Source organism: Lissotriton vulgaris, chromosome 5 (assembly GCF_964263255.1).
Source record: "Lissotriton vulgaris chromosome 5, aLisVul1.2, whole genome shotgun sequence".
In the NCBI taxonomy this organism is placed as follows: Eukaryota; Metazoa; Chordata; class Amphibia; order Caudata; family Salamandridae; genus Lissotriton; species Lissotriton vulgaris.
Window position 1 is genome coordinate 355509121 of NC_141693.1, and position 13442 is coordinate 355522562.

The 13442-nt window shown below is 43.2% G+C and overlaps 1 protein-coding gene across 28 annotated transcripts in view; it reads right to left on the reverse strand.

Moving 5' to 3' along the window:
* EIF4G3 (eukaryotic translation initiation factor 4 gamma 3) overlaps nucleotides 1-13442 on the reverse strand; it is a 1432461-nt gene that overhangs the window by 1301639 nt on the left and 117380 nt on the right. The window lies entirely within an intron of this gene.

A 13442-nucleotide genomic window follows, 5' to 3' on the forward strand; every position in this document is an offset into this window, starting at 1 on the left:
TCGTTTGAACAGGACACTTAAAGACTACGTGCCAGCCCCACCAACGAGATGCTGGATGCATCTTGCATCCTTGGGAAGGCCCAGTCTTCTTTCCAACACACACTCTCAGCCCAGGCATGCAGGAAAATACTCTGCATGAGGCTCATTGCTTCTAGGACTTTAATCCCTTCTAGGCCTCCAGAGGAGGCAATCCCATGCAGTTATGCAACTACAGCAAAGAACGCTGGCTTCACTTGCTGTAGTACTGCCCAAACTAGCAGACAAGCGACGCTGCCTGCTTCTACCTTTGCTTCAAACTAATGGCGTCAGATGCTGAAGGAAGGTCTCATATCTGTGCTTCTCTGAAAACACACCAAATACCAAAGTCAGACTGGGGAAATTCATGAATTCTATCCGGCTTGCCCTCACAAACGTCGCCACAGGATGACACTATATCGAAGCTGCACACCACATGCTCTGCATCAACCGCCAAGGATACACAGCCCGCATTGTCAACTGCAAGGTCTATACACAATGCCCCCCATGGTCAAGAGGCCTTGTGCTCTGCAGGTTGTCAGCCTCGCACCTCCCTGCCTTATGCACCATCTTTGCGAGCCTCACCCAGTGGGGTCCTGGTTGTTGAACCAGTTATTTTAAAACATCCCGATGTGCCCATTTGTTAAATAACCTTAGCCAGAAGCAGCACTTGGTCCTACTAGTTTGCACTCTGCACGTGATCCCCTCATTCCTCAATCCTAAACGCTTTTCCCCAGACTCGAACCTGCCAAAACTATCTGAACTAACTTTTGAATTTGGAGAAAATACAGATTTGTTATTTTCAAATTACACAGTCAAGTCATAAATCAAAGATAGAATCCATTCTGGAGCCCAGCCATATCGCAGTTCGTTCAGACCTCACATTGTCCATTAGTTCAGTGTCTTTCTAAGTCTTATCCTCTTCAAGTTCTTGTGACTATGATGAGGCGAGGGAAACAAAGCCCTGATGACACTACGACAACTTGAACGCCAATGACGTAAGAAGTACGACCCTGACTTAAAAGAGATCTTTACGAAAGCTCGGAAAGAATACATGACAGATATCCAGACGGCGAAAGCGTCCTACTTTTCCTCGAAAATTCTGGAATCCACAAATAAATCTAAAGAGATCTTTTCCATCCTCAATGATCTTACAAACCTCGACACAGTCCGCCCTAAGATCACCCCGACCCAGACGCTATGTGATTCACTTAACGTCTATTTCATCGATAAAATACAGGACATTAAAGCCAGCATCCCTCGACCAGTGTGTCTTCTCACCTCTGGCATGTCAATCAAACCCAGCCACCATATTCTGAGCAGTTTCCCACCCATCACCCAGGACCAATTTCAAGAACTTTTATCCAGAGTAAAATCTGGCGCTCCTTCAGATAGCTGCCCGCCCCACATTTTAAAAGAGTGCTTCCTGGCCCACCCAACTCCTGCCCTTACAATTTTGAACAACTCCTTGACTCTTGGCTTAGTTCCGACAGCCTTCAAAGAAGCCATAGTCATTCCTCTTCTAAAAAAACCGGGGGCTGACCCAGCCTGCAAGGCCAACTTTCGCCCGATCTCACTGTTGCCCTACCTGGCAAAAGTCCTTGAGGCACATGTGGCCAAATGTCTGTCCAACTTCCTCGAGGAATCCTCCTGCTTCAACCCCCATCAGGCAGGCTTTCGGCCGGCCCACTCAACCGAAGCAGTAGTCACGACAGTCCTGGACACCTTACGCGACTGTACGGACAGACGCTCTCCACAAGCCCTGGTGCTATTAGACCTCTCGGCCGCCTTCGACACGGTCGACCACAACATCTTGGTCGACCGTGTCGAACAAGCCGGCGTCAGGGATCTTGCAGCCGGTTGGCTGAGATCCTTCTTGACTGGCCGCAACCAAACTCTACGCCTTGGCGACTTAATGGGCACCAAACAGGATATCACCTGCGGAGTGCCACAGGGCTCCTCCCTATCTCCTCACCTATTCAACCTGTATATACTCCCTCTGATCCAGACCTTGAGAGACAATCAGGTGAGAGTCTTCAACTACGCAGACGACTTACAGCTGCTGTTTACCATCGATAACACCGAAGACTCTATACGGCACTTCCAGTCCACAATGAATTTCATTAAAACCTGGATGGACCAAAACCAGCTTAAATTAAATCCGGGCAAAACGGAATTAGTCCTGACCGGCGAGAGCAGTAAGTTCTGGGGCCCGCATTACTGGCCTCCCGAACTAGGCCAAGCCCCAACACCCTCTCTGTCAGCCAAAACACTAGGAGTCACTGTGGACCGTGACCTATCCCTCAAAACCCAAGTTGGTCAAGTGGTCTCCAAGTGTTTCTTCCAACTGAAGAAAATTCGGAAAGTACGCCGCCTGCTTACATCTGAGGCACTCACCCAAGTGGTGATCGCTACTGTATTGTCCCACCTGGATTACGCTAACTCCATCTACCTAGGTCTTCCCAACTACCTAGTGAAGCGACTCCAGATGGCACAGAATCATGCAGCAAGGTTAATTTTGAATCAACCTAGGCGCCAGGCAGCCACTCCCCTCCTTAAGAAACTACATTGGCTCCCTGTGGCCCAGCGGTGTGCCTTCAAAACCGGCTGTATAATCTTCAAGTCCTTATACCACAAAAGTCCACTATTCATCAACAACCTGATTTCCAAATACACCCCATCCCGCAACCTTCGCTCACTCCACCAGAACCTCCTGCAGCCACCTTCTTTCAACTTAAAACGCGCAGGAGGCCGCAGGTTTGCCACCCTTGCCCCCCGCCTGTGGAACTCTCTCCCGTCGGAGACCCAGAACTGTCAGGATCTTCTCTCCTTCCGGAAAGCCTTGAAGACCTGGCTGTTCAGACAAGCATTCCAATAATCCTCTTTCCTCCATGTTCATGTTATCACTGATCATAGCGCCAAGCAACCAATTGGTGATAGTGCGGTCTAGAAATATTTTTTTAACATAACATAACACTTTCAAAGGAGTCTCAGTACCTCGCCCTTAGGCCAACCATGACTGCAGGCTACAAAGGGGAGGCGGCAGCCTAGACAATGTCCAAAACTGGCTCTCACAAAAGACTGCTCAAGGAATGGCGTCTGGTTAATTTAATAGGAAGGCGGTGAGTCTACAACTGAATATCTGCAAGTTGCTCTTGAGCTCCACCCAACAGGCAAAAGAGAAATGATCACACTGACTAATTGTCTAGGGAGCCTCAAATACCTACCTTAAGAGCCTTTGGACATAGTGAATCAATTTAATGCCTGCACCTTCCAACACCTATGTGCCACTTTTGGTAAGGCACAATCTCCTGCCTGCATGGCTCGCTCCATCATTTCTAAGTCAATAAAAGACTAGGTCATCCCCTTCAAGCTGGGCCAAGAAGATCCAACAAGGTATTGTACATCCCACATCTGTTAAACATATGTCCCAATGTAGAGACAACCTTCGCCGGACCCAGAGGAAAAGTTTGGCACATACATGAACCAGTGAAGAGCATTGTGAAACTAATATGTGACAACTCCTTGAAGCAAATGCAGCATACTCTAAGGGTGAAAACGTCCTGTTACTGTTTGCCTGTAGACCACATAAGCGTTGAGCTCTTTATGCCACCATGCCTATTAGAGGTGCTGTGAAATCCATTCGATGGAACTAATCTAGGCAGAGTTGACCAGTTAATCACCCAAAGCAGCAGGCTCAGTAAACCTAAATAATCTGCACTCCAACAAATATTTTTTTAAATGTAAAACAATCCTCTTGAGAGCCTTTCAGAGCATTTGTCTCGTAGGACATAAAGCAAGGGAGGGGTGGTGGTTAGGGTGAGGAGAACCATAATGACCCCCTTTGTCCTTGCAAATATTTTTCGGTTGGGTTCCACTAGCAGCGTCAGAAAGTAGCCTAATGCCAGTCATCTGATGTGGTGTCAAATTACCTCAAATACTAAAAACAGGAAGTAGTAAGAGGATAGTGAAGTAACTTCTACCCAATTTATTCTACACAGTGGTGGATATGGGTGGGGTTTGAAAAAAGATTGAAACAAAGCGGGTGCAATCCTTTTTTTTTTTTTTTTTTTTTTTAATCAGTCCACAAGCCTTTCAGGAATTCCCAAGCAGAAAACATTATAAATGTAGAAAGAATGCTCTTGAAAGGGTTGCCTTGTATGCTTGTTACACACTGTGCTGAGACCTCTGAAAGAAGCTGCAGCTTTTAGATACTATGTTTATCTGTTTCTTTATAACACAAGGGGTTTAGCGAATAATCCTAGCTTTTCACCCAAATGATGATGGGATAGTTTATAAAAAAAATACATATGATGTGAAAAAACTTAGCTGACTAGATTTTTGGGCATCTTGGTTCAGTTCAGAGAAGAGAGAAAACTCCTGTCCTATATCATCTTTAAGAATAGGCCATATGAATTACAATCCACACCTTTACAAGCAATGTTAATCAGTCCACTCCATTCCCTATCTGTATAAAACTCCACAGAAAACCACTACAAACCTCATCTTTAAGTTCAGATCACATTAAAACAACATCATAGGCAAAAATGCTCCACATCCATCTGCTCACACATCACCTTTAAGAGTAGTACTCATCACTCCACTCCATCCTTCAACCACAAGAATCTTCCACGAGAATTCACTTCAACTTGGACCATTAGAATTAGCCCATTTTACATCAACTCATCTTATAGATTACGCCACACACCAGTCCCTGCCATTTCCCAGATAAATGAACGAACCAAATAATGTTCTACAGCACTGCTGCTACCATGGGACTCCGTTTCCAACAAGGGCATTTGCACAGGTTAACGGCAGTTAGGCGTCTTGGAAAAAAAAAAAAAAAAAAAAAAAAAAAGATCACCACAAATTAAGAATTTGCCAGATAAGGAAAAAAGATTCCAGTAACAAGTCAGGGGACGAACATTCCAGGACTTAGCTGCTAGTATTGAGAAGACCCCATTCACCTTATAGAACTTGTCCTATGAAGGGGGACAACTATCCAGTTGGGCCCAAGAGGACTACACAGCACAAATTGGAAGAAGTCTGGAGATTCAGTGACAAATCAAGATGGGACCAGACCTATGAAGAATCCAAAAGAAAAATCTAAGCATTTGCAAACAGTATACCTATCGGTCGGTAGAATGTGTAAAGAATCCAAATGGGATGAAATGTGCGTGCTACTAACAATGCCACGTATGAGCAGGACCTATACTCATCCTGGTCATCCCAATAAAGAGGCACCCTACAATGGTGCACTTCAGGCCACAGAGGGCATTCTCTCCAGCTCTCACTTCTTGAGTGTACACAAAAGGCGCCTTCCGCACTTAATACTCACCTTTAGGAGCACTTAACTTGACAATAGGATACAAACAATCTTGACCACGGCACAAAAAAGAAACTAGGAGCACAGAGAAAAGTACACCATGTCCCAAAGGTCACATCAATTCAATGATGTATCTAACAGCATGGCTCTTAAAGGGTGCAAGTGCTCAGGTAATTGTTTCAAAGTAAACAAAAAATGCAAATTCTATACCTCAAATTTGCAAAACTTACCAAGCGCTGCAATCATGATAATTTAGATTTTTTAGACATTTATGTGCATATCGCATATAAAAACAAAGTATAATTTCTTTATGAATGAGGACGTATCTCACTACTCTTGACTGACCATCTTTAGGCATTAACCTACCACATTAGACCCTTCTATTATTGGAGGTGTGAACCATCGCTACATACATATGAAACAATGTCCCATAACTTACTAAAAGGCTAAACAAAAACAATACCACCAAAACCCATAATGTTTTAATAAAAAAAGTTGTACGTTGTTGCATAAAAAAAAAAAAGTAACAAGTACAACGCTTCTGTCCTGAAGGGAACCAACGTTTTATCACTGCTACATAGCAACAGCCGACAAACCTGACTGCATGAGGAACATCAAGTAACTAAAATCACCTATGTAGGAACATTGTGAAGAATCTGCAGCTCGTAAGATGTGGTAGGAATATATACGAAAACTATAGATCTACATCACAGGCTTTGGATCATGTAAATCACCGAGTGTTCTAGTGTGGGTGTTTGAGAAATGCTCAAAGTGGAGACAAAACTGTAACAGTACAACAGGAGTTCAACAGATAAGTTATTAAGGAATGACAACTAAAAGCTAACTGACACTATGAATTAAGTATTTGGAACTCAATAATCATCCTTCTCAAATCAAAAACCTACACACCTGGATCCTCAAGTATAGGGACGTTAGTTCAGTGTTTCTATATCACAGCGACAACCAGAGACATAATTTCATAACAGCTGGCAGAGGCAGCAAGCACGATGGCCTGCCAGTACGTGGTGATGGCGGCAGGCAATTTTAAGGCGGTCACTTGCCTACATTCTCGAATGTTGCATGAAGGATTGGAACCACTTACAGCTCTCAAGCAGAAGTGGGAGGAGAGTGTGGGGAATCCCATCCCGGACGCGACGTGGGGTCATATCTTGAGGAGGACGTGGAAGGGGTGCAGGAATGCTCGCTTTCAGCAAGTGCACTTTTTTGTGCTGCACAGAGCTTACCTTACCCCAGGAAGATCAGGAAATATTTCCAGGTACGAGATGCAGCATGCCCTAGGTGTTTGATGCCTGATGTAGAACTGAAACACATGTTGTGGAACTGTCCTAAACTGGGGATCTATTGGTCCGAGGTGGGGGAGCAACTAAACAAGAGTACTGACAGGCAGGTGGTCTACTACATGGCGACTTGTTTGTTGCTTTGGTTTCCTCACACAAAGAGGACCAAGATCACTAGTAAATTTATTGACCTATGTCTTATGTTAGCCCAGAGGGAAATAACCTGGCACTGGAAATCGAAAGAGGGCCCGTCTAGTAGAAGATGGGCAAATGAAATGTGTAAATGGGCCTGTAGCGAAGGTACTATCAGATTTAGGCAGGCAGCCCGCACAGCTAATGAGAAGAGTCTAGAGATGGCGAGAGCGTGGGAAGACCTAGCACGAATGTTCAAAAACAGTTTAGCGAATGAAGAGGACTAAAGCGGGAGGGGTTTTGGAAGGAAGTTCCATGGAATATGCAGAACAATAAATAAGGCTCCTACAGGTCTCTTCCTTTTGCAAATCGGTAATTATGAGCTAGGCCCACACCACTTGAGGTTCAGGGGGAGGGTGGGGTGGGAGGGCAGGGAGTCCTACTATTGATGTAAGGGGAATCTGACCTTTGAGGGCTGCGTGAGTTGATGTTTGAGTTGTGTAATTGATCTTCTTTTCCCCAAATAGGATGAGGAAAAGCGAATTGAGCTCCCAAAGGGCGATTACTCCAGAGGATGAGATGGTTAGCGAGGGGAAATTAGGCAATAATAGCGCTACGTTAGAATTTCCTGTTTGAGCTTACGGACAGGTTGTTTGTTGAGACTAGGGGATAGGGCAATAAAGAAAAAAGCAGATGCTAGATCTTCTGGCCAAGCAGAGGTCGTTGCTTCCTTTTGCTATTACCAAGTTTGAGCACTTTCTAGCTAACGCCGCCCGGCCGCCGGGATGTGGGCTCATCGGCTGTGTGATGATTGCTTAACGATTTATGGGTGGCATTTGTGAGTGGCGGGAATGTCGGAACAAACAACTATGTTTTCTAAATCTGCAATAAAAACAGTTTAAATATAAAAATAAATAAGAGGCAGCAAGTTCAGGAACCTCAAAGGAATGGTCTCCTTAATGTACGATTAGTGGTTGTATGCACCAACAGCCTTAAAGGAGGAAACAAATAATTCTCATTAGAACAGTGTTTATACACTGGAAAAACGAATTTAAACAGTCAAACTTAATTAAGCATGAAAGGTCTGGTAAGAGAGGTGGTATCATGTGCACAAGAAAGGGTCATGTACACAAAGAACTTACAGGCATGATAGACATCTTTTTAAGAGCATATCCATTATTTAGATTTACAACTGGCCAGACATAACAAGGTAGCTACTCATTAAATTTCTGATTAAACAAGCATTTCATCCCAAGAAGGCAGGAGGCCCTATAATGGGTGGACGTTCAGGAGAGAGCTGGTATACCAAGGAGCTGCAAGACTTGAAAAAGCATATAGCTAAGGCAGTACGAATAATCACAGTCCAGGCGAAGCAAGGACATGAGTGATAAATCTGAACTTCGTCAGAAGAGGGCCTTATACAAAAAAATGTTGGAAAAGCAAAAACAGCAAGGCAAGAGGATACATGAAATAAGTTGTTACAGTCTAGCAAATCCAAAAACAGCAGAGAATTCTGATGCCGATAAACATGCTCAGCTGAAGCGCAGACTGTCATTACAATGCAGGGATCTCAGAGGAAGACTGGATGTCGCATATTCTCAAAATGTACACGCCACTTGCTACAGTCCCAGGGGAGGAAGAAAAACATACAGATACAAAAAAAAAAGAAAGAACAAGCATTGGCATTGCCAATAGGTCTCACATTTGGGACCTTATAAGTATTTAGTTATGCAGCACAATGTCATTGGTGCAACAACATTAACAGTTGCATGGGTAAACACTTATAAGGTCCCAAAGACGAGACCTATTGGCTATGCCAATGCTTGTTTTTGTCAGTGAGTCGCCCATGGTGACTTGGGTGTGTCCCTTGCTCAGCGTACCAAAAGGTTTCTCACGTTGCACATCACTGATTAGACCCTCCTGTTCACACATTGAACAAATGTGCTCAGGCAGTTTGGGCAGGACTGCCCTCTGGCTTGGTTAAGGTTGGTTCCGGTCCAGAATGACAGTGAGCAACATAACAACTGGATGGAAATGTGACCCAGAGTAATTACTAGTATATGAGAAAAATTCAAGCATTCCATCCATCACTTTTGTTTGTCTATATTGCTTTAACTTGGTACCTTTAATAGGATAGTACCAGATAGGTTTATTATCACATGCACCACTAATCCGACCAAAATGCCATAAAGGCCCCTCATGTTAACTTTAACATATCAGAACACCAGACTCTTATAAATACATGATGGCATGTCATGAGGGAAATACTTGGAAAATTTGAGGGTAGGGGGGCATAGAGATGTGACCTATCAAAAATGCCTTACCTGGACCATTGATCACAGATGGGCAGCGTACATTCAAACAGATATACAGGCACAAGAGATTGCCATAAGATGGCTACCAAGTGGCACCCATCTTTAATTGGAAGGGAACTATAGCACAAGTGGGGTTTGGAAGAAACCCGAGAAGGAGGCTAATAACTATTTTTCACTAAATGAATATAACATCTCCGTCAAAGTGTCAGGGACAAAAAATCCTAAATTAATTTAAAACAGAGTAAATCAGAAGACCATGTATATGTTGTGGGGGTGAAAATAGCACACAGGAAGCATTTTACACAGAATGAAACATTAGGCAAACGGGAAGTCGGTTCGTGGAATGAGTTATTAGGGGCACGGGAAGGCAGTGTTGGGTTGCAGCAGCCCTGACCAGCTGGCATGCACATAGGTACATGCATGCAAACTCCCAATTGCAAATCTTTTGTAAAAATAATTGTAAAGTACAACAGTTTATAAACAAATTTATACTGAGCAATAATTTAACATATCCCATTTATACTTTAAAAAAAATTCTTTATTACTTTTGATAAAGTAACGAGCAAATGCCACACAGTATTGCAGAAAACTTAACATTGCTACATATCAATGTACACGTCTGCTGTCCATGTCCTATGATAGGCAGCTAATCACAGTGAGCCGCACTGTAACAGCAATGGCGACTGAAGCATTACAGAGGCGACCGCACAATGGGTGTTAAAAAACAAAAACTTGACGAAACCTACAATCTACAAGCGGGCGCCTCGCGCTGAAAGTTTTAAAAAAAAGGCATGCAGGCTGCAGCGGGAGAGAGGGGCGGAGGGGTGCACCCGCGAGTGGTTTGCGCACGCTGGGGAGAGCTCTTTTTCAAAGCACATACTCGTGCCTGTGGCGCGCCTCTGCGCACTCCCACAAGGCATATGCCGCCACAAGCACCAGTATATGCTTTAAAAAAGAGATGCACGACAGCTAAAGGTCTCCTATGCAGCACATGCGCGCTGCGTAGGCGAGACCTATGAAAAGTAGTGTAGTGGAGACCAGTCCACAGGAGGACAAACGAGGTACAGCAAACTACAGAAAGGTTGCGGACCAAGCAAATATACAGACAGCACAATTTAAAAGTAATGAAACACCTAATTGACCAACGTATGGAAAAAATACTGAAGATGCTGAAAGCAGATGGGGTGTCCCAAACGCTCTTTTTAAATACGAAATAGAATTCTGGGCCAAATATTTAACACAACTATTCATAGAATTCTAGGCCAATAAGATCACCCCAGCATAAAAAGAAAGAATCTTTCACCCCATATAATAAAATAGCAACCAACGTTCACCTTTGAACTACAAGCTAATCATACGGACCAACTTTCAAGCCAAATTGTATGCCTCATGTCTATTTGAAGATATCCAAGCTTGGGGCTGACGAGAAGACAATTCCAAAAAATTAATCAAGTATTAGAGCAGGTATGGTGACAACCACAAACTTATCAATATTAAGTATATCAACAGAAAAAGCTATACATCAGAAAAGTCACCTATTTGCCGGCTTTGTTGATCTCAAAGCCGCCTTTGATAGAGTGCCTCGTGAATGCCTCTGAACAAAACGGACAGGATGGGGTCTCCCTGACAAATTGCTTAAGGCAATTATTACCCTGTAAAGTGAAACATGGGCACAAGTTAAGATCAGAAATAGGAGTAAAGTAACAAACTACCAAAATATCTACAAGCCATGGACTAAAACAGTGGTGTGCCCTAGTTCATATATACATATACATAGACAGACGATCTGGACAAATCCGGCAACGGTTGAGGTGTTTTGACTAAGATTAGCTACAGAAGTAATTTGGGTACCTACAATACGCAGCTGACATTCATACTAAGTCAGACACCCATTGCGCCTCAAAGGACAATAAATGCATTGGTCACATATTTAGAACTTGAGAGGTTAGAGATGAATTTGCACAAAACAAAAATAGTTTGCATGTAAGACAAAAAACTAAAGTCATTATCATGGAGAGCATTGGCCAAAATCTTAGAAGTAGCAACAGCTAACAAATATTTTGGGATTAATGTGAAATGGCAGTAAAAAAAAAAATCAGTTTCCCTGCATGCCAGGAAGCCGTCTTTAATCTATGCATTTAAGTTGCTACAAAAAAACACAACTGCTCGTCGCAAACATCTTCAAAAGTAGTGGAAGCCAAGGTTCTACCTGCTTTGGCATATGGAACAGAAATCATGCATGGGAAAGAAGAGTCGTTTTTAATGTGATACAAACAAAAGTGTACAAAACCATCTTTCGCTTGCCCAAGTCAAGCTCCCCACATCAAATAAGTTTGGAATTTGGGCTAAAAAAACTGCAAATACAAAATTGAAATGATTTTTTTCAACCTCTGTTGATCACTTCGCACAGCAGTGAGCATGTTGTTGCATAAACTATGTGGTCAGAGATAGAGACGTAAAGAGGAACAAAAAATAAAAAAATTGTGGGGATACCGATTACAACTGGCAATAGAAGGCCTTGGTATCAGTTAAGCATAGTCAGTGCCCATGAAAGATTTGCGTTTTGCAGGATAAGCAATGCGGCGACAAATCCAGGACACTATTATTGGACAAGTCTTCACTCGCAAAGAAACGACACGCCTGGACTGTCATCAAGACTTTTCAGAAACTTGAGCCTAAAGCTTCTCTGACAGCTCGCTTCCCATCAACACTAAAACATCACTTCATGATGTATCACTTGGGACAATTCATTACAAAGGATTTGATACCTTCCTAGAAAAATTGCTCTACCACTCCAAATTGCTGCTTATGTGAATATAGCGATAAAAAAAGGGGATGATGGACGGAGCGTTTGAGCAAATCAAACACTCACCCCCAGTCAACTGAACTGGGTTTAATCCATCACCATTCTTTAGCGCACTCCGCCACCCCAGTTCAAAAATGGCCAAATGCAAATCAGTCTGACCCTGTGCCTCATGGGAACAGTCCAGCCCGATCTGCCAAACCATGTCTTCCCTGGACCGGAAACAAGCATCCTGGGACCGGTTTCGGATTCATAATTCTCATCAGCCAGGCTATCTTAAATCCAGTGGCAAAGTGAGCAAAGGACTCACGTCTGAGCATACCCTGCCAACTTAGGGCGAACAAAGCGATACAAAAGGGGATGATGGACAGAGCGTTTGAGCAAATCAAACACTCACCCCCAGTCAACTGATCTGGGTTTAATCCATCACCATTCTTTAGCTCACTCCACCACCCCAGTTCAGACATAGCCATATGCAAATCAGTCTGACCCTGTGCCTGATGTATCACTTATGTGAATATAAGCAAGAATGAATCACCCATATATTCTGCACCTGTCCGGCCTCGCCAGAACAAAGACCAAATCTCCTTAGGACACCTCTCTGACAACTGCAAATTTGGACCTGTAAATTGCCCGTTATTGCCTGTCTAAGCGGAACTTCAATCCCTCTAGCTTGACGGGGTACGAAAATCCTGAACCAGGCGAAGATTTTACTAGGAGAGACATAGTCAAAGATCCCGGAGTGAGGGAATTAACTAAACAACAGATACTATGACCCAGTGAAACCGGGCGTTTGTCAGGCAGGACACGCAGTTTGATATATCGGGCTTAGCTACTAGTAGATTTTATAGGTACAGTAATTTAAGTAATCAACTCTTAGGGAATAAGGTAATTGTTTGAAATCTGGATATTTTTAACATGCAGAATGTATATGTAAAGAAGTGTACATTTAAGAGGAGTGAGATGGTCCCTTGATTTGTAATGATTTTGTAAAGGTTTTAAGTATGCAATAAACTTTACTTACATCGCTTCAGCAGACTGCTGTAACAAATTTGTGTGCGCGACATTTTCATGAGAGAACAGCTCTTCTAATTGCACAATGTCATACATAAGTCTCTGTCAGAATGTCCTGCCAAAAGACAAGGCTCTATACTCTAGGTTTGAAACAGCTAAAGCAAACTAAGAGGAGTTCACATAATATTGGTTAAAGACCTGCTGGCGTACAGTATCTGTCAGTAACATGGTCCATAATTAAGCAATGTGGTCACATCCCCTCCTGTAATAGATTGTTTATGTACAGCAATAGCATTCATAATACACGGCATAAACGTCAATGCGGGACTTGTCCAAAATGTAAATAATTGCACGTACACAATCTCTACCGATCAGAAGATAAGTTCCCATATAACGTTAAAGACAACTTGGAAATACTTACCGATAACATGCATATTATAGTAGGTCCCAATGCATAAGATGCTCTTCTATACAAGTAGCCTCTAGGCACCATAGCAGTAACCACCATAAGAATCGCATGCAAACAAACACACAACCTG